Below are 9427 nucleotides of genomic sequence, written 5' to 3'. Positions count from 1 at the left end.
CCATCTAGAAATTAAACATATGAGAGGAAGCCAAGGTGTCAGATACTCTTCACTGCCCACCAGACAGGCATTTTCTCCTTTCCCCTTACTTACAGATTCCTATTTAATCCAGGATTCATCTTCCAGCATAGAGAAGTATCCCAGCTGATCATGGTAATCCTGCTCACTTTGCCAGGGACTGTTGTGGCTGTGATATGATAGGACTTTTGGGTAGGTTCCTTGATCTAAAAACAGTCAACCAAACAAAAGCACAGAGAGAAAATGGGCTATACTCTCTCCTCTGTACATTTGCATGTAAAAGCTGAAAATGCAGTAGCCTTCCAAAAGCAAGAAGGAACCAGGCCTGGAGGGCAAACCAGCATGTTGAGTGTGACAGAGAAGAAAGGGCAAAGAAAATGGCTTCATGATGCCTGTTGGGATATTGAATTGGTCACCTTGGACCCACCCCATCACACATCCCTTCCTAGGTGAGATAATGAATATAGTACTTATGGTTCAAGCTGTTTGGGGTTGGATTTTCTGTTACTGGCAACCAGAACTGACCGAGAGAGGCACAGCATAGCAACAGTGAGATCATAGGATCAAGGTTCTTGTTCTTCCTAAGACTGTTGATAATAGTCAAGGAAGAGAGTTTTTGTTACTGATGTGCAGCTTTGGAAGATTCACCCCTAGATTTTGCAGAACAATTCTTAATCCTTAAAGTAGGGAAGTCCTATCTGTTCCCATTGCTTGCCTGAGAACTCTGCTCCTCAAATGTGGGCATGCATGCCCACAGGAACCCCCACAGGCAAGGTATCATAGCTCAGATTGGATGCACTGCATCTCCAAGGAACTACTGTTTTCTACTAAAATATGAGAAGAAAGAAGAAACTCTGGAATGCATCTTCATGAGGATGAGTACTGCCATGTATGTTCACTGCTTTCCCCAGGTGCCCAGACCATTTCCCAGCACAGGCTAGGGGCTCAACAAATACCTGTGGAATTATTAAATAAGTGAATTGAAAGAAACATGGATATATTTTAGAATTACACAAATGTGGCATGAATTTTAGAATCCAAACAGGTAAACATACTGGGAATGCACCTTTATGTTTTCTACTGTTAGTGACATTAGCTGAAAATGTTTAAGCAGCTGCCTCTTAGGAATATCCAACTTGATTTTAATTTGAACCTTATCACATATCATGAAGATCTTTCCTTAGTGCTCTTTCCTGGTACACGTTTCTATGCAGACAGGCCTGGTTCTCCAGGACAGCAGTAGCTCTGAATGAAAGGGAACACCCCAGCATTTGCTTCCAAACTCCTTTTCCATGAGCCAAATCATCATCCTCCGTCCAAGATAATTAGAAGGAAATGGGATCTTGAATGGTACAGTTGGGTGGCCTTTGCTAGTGCTATTTTTCTTACCTAATCGGGTCTTCTCCTGCTTAGAGCATCCCTCTCTATCCTGCAAAGCTTGCCTAGGATTCCGTTCAGCTTTCCCTACTTCTCTAGAACCCAATGAGTAGACTCTCATATTTCATAATATGCATAGTATATTATCTTATCTATCAAAGGCATTAAAATATCAAATGGCAGCACAGGACAAAGCCAGGCAGAGTCCACAACCTGTTTCTCCAAAAGGATGTACACTCTACAAGGCAGAGGTGAAGCCTTCTGCTTTTTTGTATTCCCCATTGTAATATTTCTGGATCAAGTCCTGGTGATGTTCTTAAAGATTTTGGGCCTTGGTGTCTCCAGTTGTAAAATGTATACTGTACTAGTCAATCTTTAATAAGGTTATGGTAAATTTTAAAGAGATAAAAAGTGTAAAGAATCTCTACAATATTGAGTACCATTTCACATTCAAAGGTTCCCCTACTGTTATTAGTACATGGTAAGTGCTCCAACCTTGGTAGAGGATTTATCAAATGATCCACTCTCTGATAGCTGAGAACAGACTTAATCCTCTTGCCTTATCTAGGTGGCAGTGTTCTTGCTATATTTGAAACATGGAGTTTCTCAGATCCTGCTTAGAAACTGCTATGGAGGAGAAACCAGTAGTTTCAAGAAATGGAAATGCTGAGGAGGCTGGGCCAGCCTTTGCTCTCCCAAGGGTGGTCACCAGCCCTGGGATTGACAGGGGCCACAGGACAAGAAGGAGACAAAGTACGGAGTTGCCAGTGGTTGTTGGGGGTGGTGAGGCCGGCACCCTGAGCAGTGTCCTCTGGAAGGTGGGATTACTGGAGCCCAGCACCCCAGGAGCCCTCAGAGGGTCATGTGATGAAGAAGTCTAAGAATCACTAGCCCTTTGCAAGGAAGTGACTGATTCACAGAACCCAATTCCTCCACTTTGACTGGTCATTATTATTGACCTTGCTATAAGAGCACCACAGTAAGGATCAGTCAGGAGGCTCATGATCATTATGATTCCACTGTCCCCGCTGAGACACAGACCTAACTACTGAGATACCAACAACCAAAAACTCATGACTGCTCACCTCTCTAGCTGGAGTGACCCCAGAGGTATTGCCTGGTGCTGAAGTTGAGCCTACCTAGAGGACTAGGATGGTAAATGGACTGTTGGTGACGCTGGGTGATTCTTTAAAGGCCACTGATACCCCCTCCTCCTTGGACAGATGGAGAAACTGAAGCCACATAGGGGAAGGGACTTGAACAAATCACATGGCTCATTGACATTAGATTTGGAACTGATTCTCCATCGTATGCTCTTTCCAACCCTAAATATAGTTAGGAGCCCACTTCTGCTCCAAAGACAGAAAATGGCCTCTGACAATAAAAGCTGATTTTAAACAACTAACCCAAGAAAAACAGATTATGTCAGCAAGTCTTTGGCCTGGGTCCAGAGAAATCCTGGGCTGTGAAAGGATGGCTGGATTAACTCTTCCTACCCTCCCATGCTGAGCCCTTCGAGTTTTTTTGTCACCTATGAGGTATGTAAATCTACACATTTGATTTTATCCTGTAATGTGGTCTTCATGGGATCATGGGTCAGAAAGAGGTTCACATGGTGAGTTTCATCAATACTACAAATAATGGTAATATGATAGCACATGTGCTGACTGCACCAGATGCCATTCTAAGTCCTTTGCATGTATTAACTCACTTAATCCTTACGATTCTTCTCTAATCAGTTTATAAATGAAAATTTTGAGGCATAGGAAGTCTAACTAGCCCAAGATCACCTAGTTTGTAAATGGTAGGAATGGGATTTGAGTATAGCAAGTCTGGTTCCAGAGCCATGATGTCTTACTGTCCTGGTGATGAGTGGCACTTTAGATCAGGGTTAATATACAATTAAAAAAAAAATTGTTGATTACAAATTCTGTCTCCCTGAGGCTAGATAGAGGTGGAATGGGCTCAGAAAGGCCATATCGTTGCCCTCTTCTTCCCACTTCTCCCGCAGTGCTGTGGTCATTAAAACTCTGTCTTCCCTGCCCCCACTTTCTACCCCTCAGGTAATTGCTTCAGCCCTCTCAGAGGCTCTCCTGGAAAGGCAGACAAGGTCACCACTGGATTGAGTTTTTTATATTCCCTTGGGGCAAAATTTATAGATATTTGGTTGTGCAGTGAAAAATAGTCATTTGATCTCTCTCAACTCCATATGAATCTTGTGAACTGGTCTCTGGAAGCCACTTGCATGACAGGAAGGGGAGCCCACTCCTCTTCCCTAGAGAAGGGGTAGAAGGCTGAAGTAATTCATCATGGCCCCCACCCCTGCCACACACACACACACACACACACACACACACACATACACACACCCCAGCACTCCACTCTGCCGATTGAGCATTCGTGTTACTTCTGAATTATGTGCTTTTGATTAATTTCTAAGGAAAAAGATCAGCTTTGCCAGAGCCTATACTGTGTTTTCTCTAAATCAGGGCAAATAACATTACTTCTGCAAATGTTGCCATTAGAATAGATTTATATTTACCTAGAGAGGCTGCTCCTGAGAGAGATGCAGTGAGAAGTTTATGCTACAGACAGAATAATCTGCCCTGCTGAAATGTGATTTGCTGCAGAGGGCTGTTTGGGGTTTGGATAAATGAGAAAGATAAACACGATGGCTGCTGGTGGCTTTCAGTAACACGATTACCCCTGGGGAATAGATCTCTCTCTCTCTTTTTCTGTGTCTCTCATCTTCACCGCTTGTGAATGAGCCCTAAACAAACATTTTCCAAAATAGAGGATTGAGCTAGTAAGGCCATGACATATGCCCATGTCCATACCCACATGGCTGCACATGTCCACAGTCATCTGTGCACAGATGTGCACATGTGTGCACAGGCATATGCGCCTAGTGGCTTTTGGACTTCAGCTTGGGCAGCCTGCTGGGCACAGGAACACTTTTTTTTTTTTTTTTCCAAGGTCATCTTTCCTCCACCACCAGGTGGAGCATATTGGACCCTTGAGAAACCACCGACATACTGGCAGGAAGCAATTTGTCCCACAAGATAAAGCTGTGAAATTCAGACAAAGCAAAAGCAAATTTAGCTATAAAGCCCTGAGGTGCTCCAAGTTTCACTCTCATGGTTTCAGGCGATGGAATAAAAGCAATCCGTGGGTGTAGTTGGCTTTGCATTGCTCCTGTGTATTTTGCAACTTGGAGTCAGAACTGGGAAGCAGACCCAGGAGTCCTAGATTCAGGCTCAGTTCCCTCTAAGGGAAGTGTCACCTCTGGCTGGGGAAGGAGGGAAAGGAGCTGGTTTCACCTTTGAGTGGCTCACAGACAAGATGGAAGATTTGGACGGAAGATGGAGGAGGGAGAGCATTTCTGTCTGAGGGAACAGCATAAAGGGATGTGTGTAGGGATGACGAACAGGCTGCTCTAGGGCATGGGGGCACATGTGTGGGTGTAGAAAAGAGGGGCAAAGTGGGTGGATAATGAAGTATCTTTCCTGTGCTGCTTTCCTTCATCTTCAACCACTTCTCTTTGGTCAGTGGAGTCACCCCCAGATTGATTGGAAGCCCTCTCTCCAGGTAACAATCACTCTTGCCAAGTAAGGATCATAAGGGCACTGTGCTCAGGACAGGGCACTGAAGTGGAGGGTTCTGGAGGATTCCTAGGGGAGGAAACATGTCTTCTAACAAACTCTCTGCTGCCTTTGCTGAAACTCTCCTTCCTTTCCATCTCCATCTATTCAAGTCGTACTCATTCTTCAAGATGCAACTCGAATGCAAATTTCATGGCAAATTCCTCTTTAATGTTCCCAGCCAGAAACAACTATTCTTTCTCTGGAACCTTGCACTCTTCTGGGATGTTTATGGGATTCTCCTGTAAACAGTGGAAACCCCCAAATGATTAGCTGTCCCCCAGCTCCCAGTTTGGTATGACCTCTGTGTGTCTATTCCTGTAAAAAGTTCTTATTATGGATCTTAAGTCAACTGCCAAACTGGGGCTTAATAAAGCATAAAATGTGCAAAACAGAAGATTTTAAGTGTCAAACACTGTAGCTCTGAACTTTGAGTCAGCTTATTGAAAATGTGGCCAGCCGAGTGAGAGTGTGACAGCATTGTCCCAGCTCTTCTGATCAGGGGTCTCGGAAGGGACCCATCCGTCTTCAGTCCCCAGGCCCTCCGGGAAGGCATCAAGAACAGGATGTACTACCACCCAGGAAATGGGAAGTGAGAAGTCCTCAAGTCTCATTAATGAACCAGAAGGCCCAGCATCTGTAGCCCCATCTGGGCTTTTCCAACTTGCTCAAAACCTAACTAATTATCTTCCCTCTCCCCAAACCTGGCTGCTTCTCTCCTCCACTATTTTAGCTGACACCAACACCATCCACACAATTGTGCAATTTGAAACTAGAAGACACCCTTGGCCCCTTCTCTCCCAAACTCTCCATTCCCAGTTGACTTTGTGATTTCATGTATATCATTCAAATCCATCTCCTTCTTTCCACCTTTCTCTCCAGCCCCCTAACCAAACAGTTGTCACCCCTCCCTAGATCAGTGCAGTAGCTTCTAACTACCCTCATGCTGTCTGACCTCATTCATGTCCACACATCAGTTGGTTGGATGTCAAATCTATGACTTGTCCAGGGGCTCCCTGCGGCACTCAGTGGGGCTGATCATGGGGGCTGGTAGGTCATGGCAAGGAATTGGAAACCATTTACCTCTTCAGGCTCATCTTCCCCAACTCTCTTTGTCTCTTTGAGCTGCAAATGTCCTGGCCCCTCCTCCTGGGATCTGCAGACTGCATTTTCCTCTACCTGGAATGTGCTCCTAGTTTACCTTTTAGCTTAGTCCTTGGTTTTCAGCTTGCCATTTCTTCTTGGAGGTCTTCCTTCATCCAATGAATGAGACCATGGCTTTGCCTTAAGGGCTCCAAAGTGCCCTGTGCTTCCTGCTCAGCACAGTCGTCATGGCTTATAATTATATGATAAGCAATGACAAAAATAAATCTTTTCAACTATGAAGTGATCTTTAAGGCCCTTCCCAGCTGCGTCATGCTCTCATTCTAACCTCAGAGTGTGGCACTGAGAACTCTTTCTGGCTTCTTCCTACATCCCCAATCCAATTGCAGCCAACACACACCCACTGCTGGGGGTGGGGAGCTCTTCTCTTCTTTGGCCCTCCACCTTCCCATGTTCACCTATTCCATGCAGAACTTCCGAGGCATAATTAAAATTCCAACTTTTCTTTGGTATGTTCTCCTTTTAAAAGCTATCAGGCCTCTGCATTAGATAGGATCAGCTAAGTTGTGCTGCAGTAACAAATTTACCTCAAATTGCAGTGGCTAACACATAATAGAGTGATTTCTCCTCCATAATACATATCAGTGCAGTTCAGCAGGAGGCTTTTCTCCTCAAAGGAACTCAGGATCATGGGCTGACAAAGGCTTCATAGCCTGGACTGTTTCCAGGAAAAAAAGAGCATGTAGAAAGTTCATGTGCTTTTCTTGGTTCATTCTAGAAGTGTTACATATCACCTCTGCTCACAATCTCTTGTCCAAAATGGATCTCATGGCTCTGCCTGAATGCAAAGGGGCAAAGAAGTGTGTGTAGCATCTAGGTTATTTCATGAGCAGTAGATACTTCGACCAAGGAAAGTAAAATATTAGTTCCTACTAAATTCTCAATAAAGGGCTGCTCATGGTAGATTGCAGTACTGATTGATTTTCTTTCTATTCTGAACACAAACAGTATTTCATGCCTGGAGATCTTATTAATTGATTAGAGGCCAGACTTTGGCCTTGCCTTGATATTAGCTCTGTATTATGTTTGTCTTGTTTCCCTTACCAGATGACAAATGCCTTTGAAGCAGCAGGGATAAAGGAAAGAGCTCTGGTATGAGTGGATGGAGCTGTACCTCTGGTCATTTGCATGATATTAGGCTAATTATTTAACCTCCAAATACAGAACAGCCTTGAATTTCAGAGCAAGGGTACAGGACTTCCGTTGCTTAAATACAACCTCCACTGCCAACCCTATGTGCAACTTTGGGAAACTTAACATAATATGTCAAAGCCTCAGTTTTCTCATCTGTGCAGTGGAGAAAATAAACTATCTACCTTGTAGAGTTATTGTAAAAATAATGTGTGCGGACGTCTTTGCCTGGTGCCTGGCACAGATTGAGCACCCAGTACATGTTAGCCTCTTAGTGGCTCTTCTCTGAACCCTGGTATCCTCAACTATAAAACAGGCATAATGAACTCTGCCATTCTTATTGCACGACATTGTTTGGGAGCCAAATCAAAATAAGTGGAAGTTAGCAGTACATTATAAATTGTGAAGTGTCACACACTATTAGGTATTCCTATTATTATTAGATAACTCAGGTAAAAGAAACAAATTTCTAATGCAGTCATGGACACAGAGTAGAAGACTAGCAGATATTTGTTGAAATAAATTAAATATAATCATTAAGAACAGGAGGCTTTTATAATTGCTTGGCACCCAGATATTACCCCCCCACCTCCGCCCCAGGTACATTTCTGTTTGCTTTATAAGTGGAAAGTGCTCAGCACACTTCTTGGCACATACAGCGATATCCCTCCTGGCAGTATGGGCATTCTCCAGATCTGGGAAAGCTGTGTAGCCCTCACCCTCTTGTCCCCCTGTCATCATGCTTCTTGTCTCACTGTCTCAGTGGTAGTTGAACCAGTGATCCTGCTGTTTTCTTGGTCATATCAGTATCACTGAAGAGAAACTACAGAGAGTGTCTTTGAAAGGGGAAGTGATCTGTTATGTCCCTGGCCCAACTCATTTTTCACTTAAAGACAGGGCAGAGTGAATCATATTTTTCTCTGAAGTCTTTATTTTCCTGTCAATAAAAATCTTGTTAGCTGCCTGGCTAGGCAGGGTTTAACACTGGCATGCTTATCTGGTCGATCCTGTCTCTTTTCCTTATTAACCCTGGTTTGGTGTTGGACAGCTGACATGCAGGTACAGGTATAGTCAACAGTCCAGGGCCATTAATTTGGTTTAGAGTCTTGTCCTCTCATTTATTTGACATCTACCACTTATCCTACAAGGAACTGTGAGGAACATAGAAAAGCATTAGAGGTGGCTGGAGATATTCATAATGGGGAAGGATGAGGGTAAGAGTGTGTTCTTTGGAGTCAGATCAGTAAGAGGTGTGTCTCCATCAATTAGGACATTTCTGGTCCAGGTTTCCAGTTCTCCTTTTGTTAAAATAATGAATATAAAATATTTGGCACAGTTCCTGGAAATAAGTAGGCAGAAAATTCTAGCCTTGATAATAATTATTCAACTCACTGAGAATTAAAAAGCACCTGTTATGTGCAGGGAACTGTTTTGAATACTTGGAATGCATCAGAGAACAAAGCAAAAAACCCTGTCCTCGTGGAGCTTACACAGTAAGGATGAAGATGAAGATGATATTGAAGATGAAGATGAGGATGACTCCTACCCTCTGGGAGCTTAAAATCTGTTAGAGGAAATAAAATGACTTCCCATGACGCCACGGCCTTTCCCTGGAATCCTTGCAGCCCAATAAATTTCCCCTGTTGCACAGTGAGATCATCAAGAGTCCAAAGAAGTCTCTATTCATTTCTGGGCCTCTACTTTCTGGTTTTCTGAGTATATTAATGAGTTTCTTGTATGAGCTTTTCAACTTCATGATAAGATGTGGCCTATCATGGGTGAGAAGGATGGCTCATGGAGGCTCCATTAAAATATGCTGGGCATTGTAGGACAGAGTTCATTTATTTATTCATCCATTTATTCAGAAATATTCCTTGAGCACCTGGGAGGTAGCAGGGACTGTGCCAAACATTGAAGAACACAGGGATGAATCAAGCATGGTGCCTGTTCACACTTCACCAGAGCCAGTGACACATGAATAACTATTTCCCTAAGGTCAGTGTGCAGCACCTGGGGCTCATTTCTAGCCTGCATCCCCTTCCTTTACAGTGGGGTCCTTTACAGGGGGTTGCTGCTCTTGATGGAAGGGTGTTGGT

At 43.7% G+C, this 9427-nt stretch overlaps 1 long non-coding RNA gene across 1 annotated transcript in view; it reads left to right on the top strand.

Moving 5' to 3' along the window:
- The first annotated feature begins 6783 nt into the window (after positions 1 to 6783).
- Positions 6784 to 9427, top strand: part of LOC144301107 (uncharacterized) — a 94144-nt gene continuing 91500 nt past the window's right edge. The window contains exon 1 of the long non-coding RNA XR_013367835.1: positions 6784 to 9326. This is a non-coding gene — a long non-coding RNA (uncharacterized LOC144301107). The remainder of the gene's footprint in view (positions 9327 to 9427) is intronic.

This window comes from Canis aureus, chromosome 29, assembly GCF_053574225.1.
Source record: "Canis aureus isolate CA01 chromosome 29, VMU_Caureus_v.1.0, whole genome shotgun sequence".
Classification (NCBI taxonomy): domain Eukaryota; kingdom Metazoa; phylum Chordata; class Mammalia; order Carnivora; family Canidae; genus Canis; species Canis aureus.
This window is presented reverse-complemented; position numbering and strand designations above follow the sequence as displayed.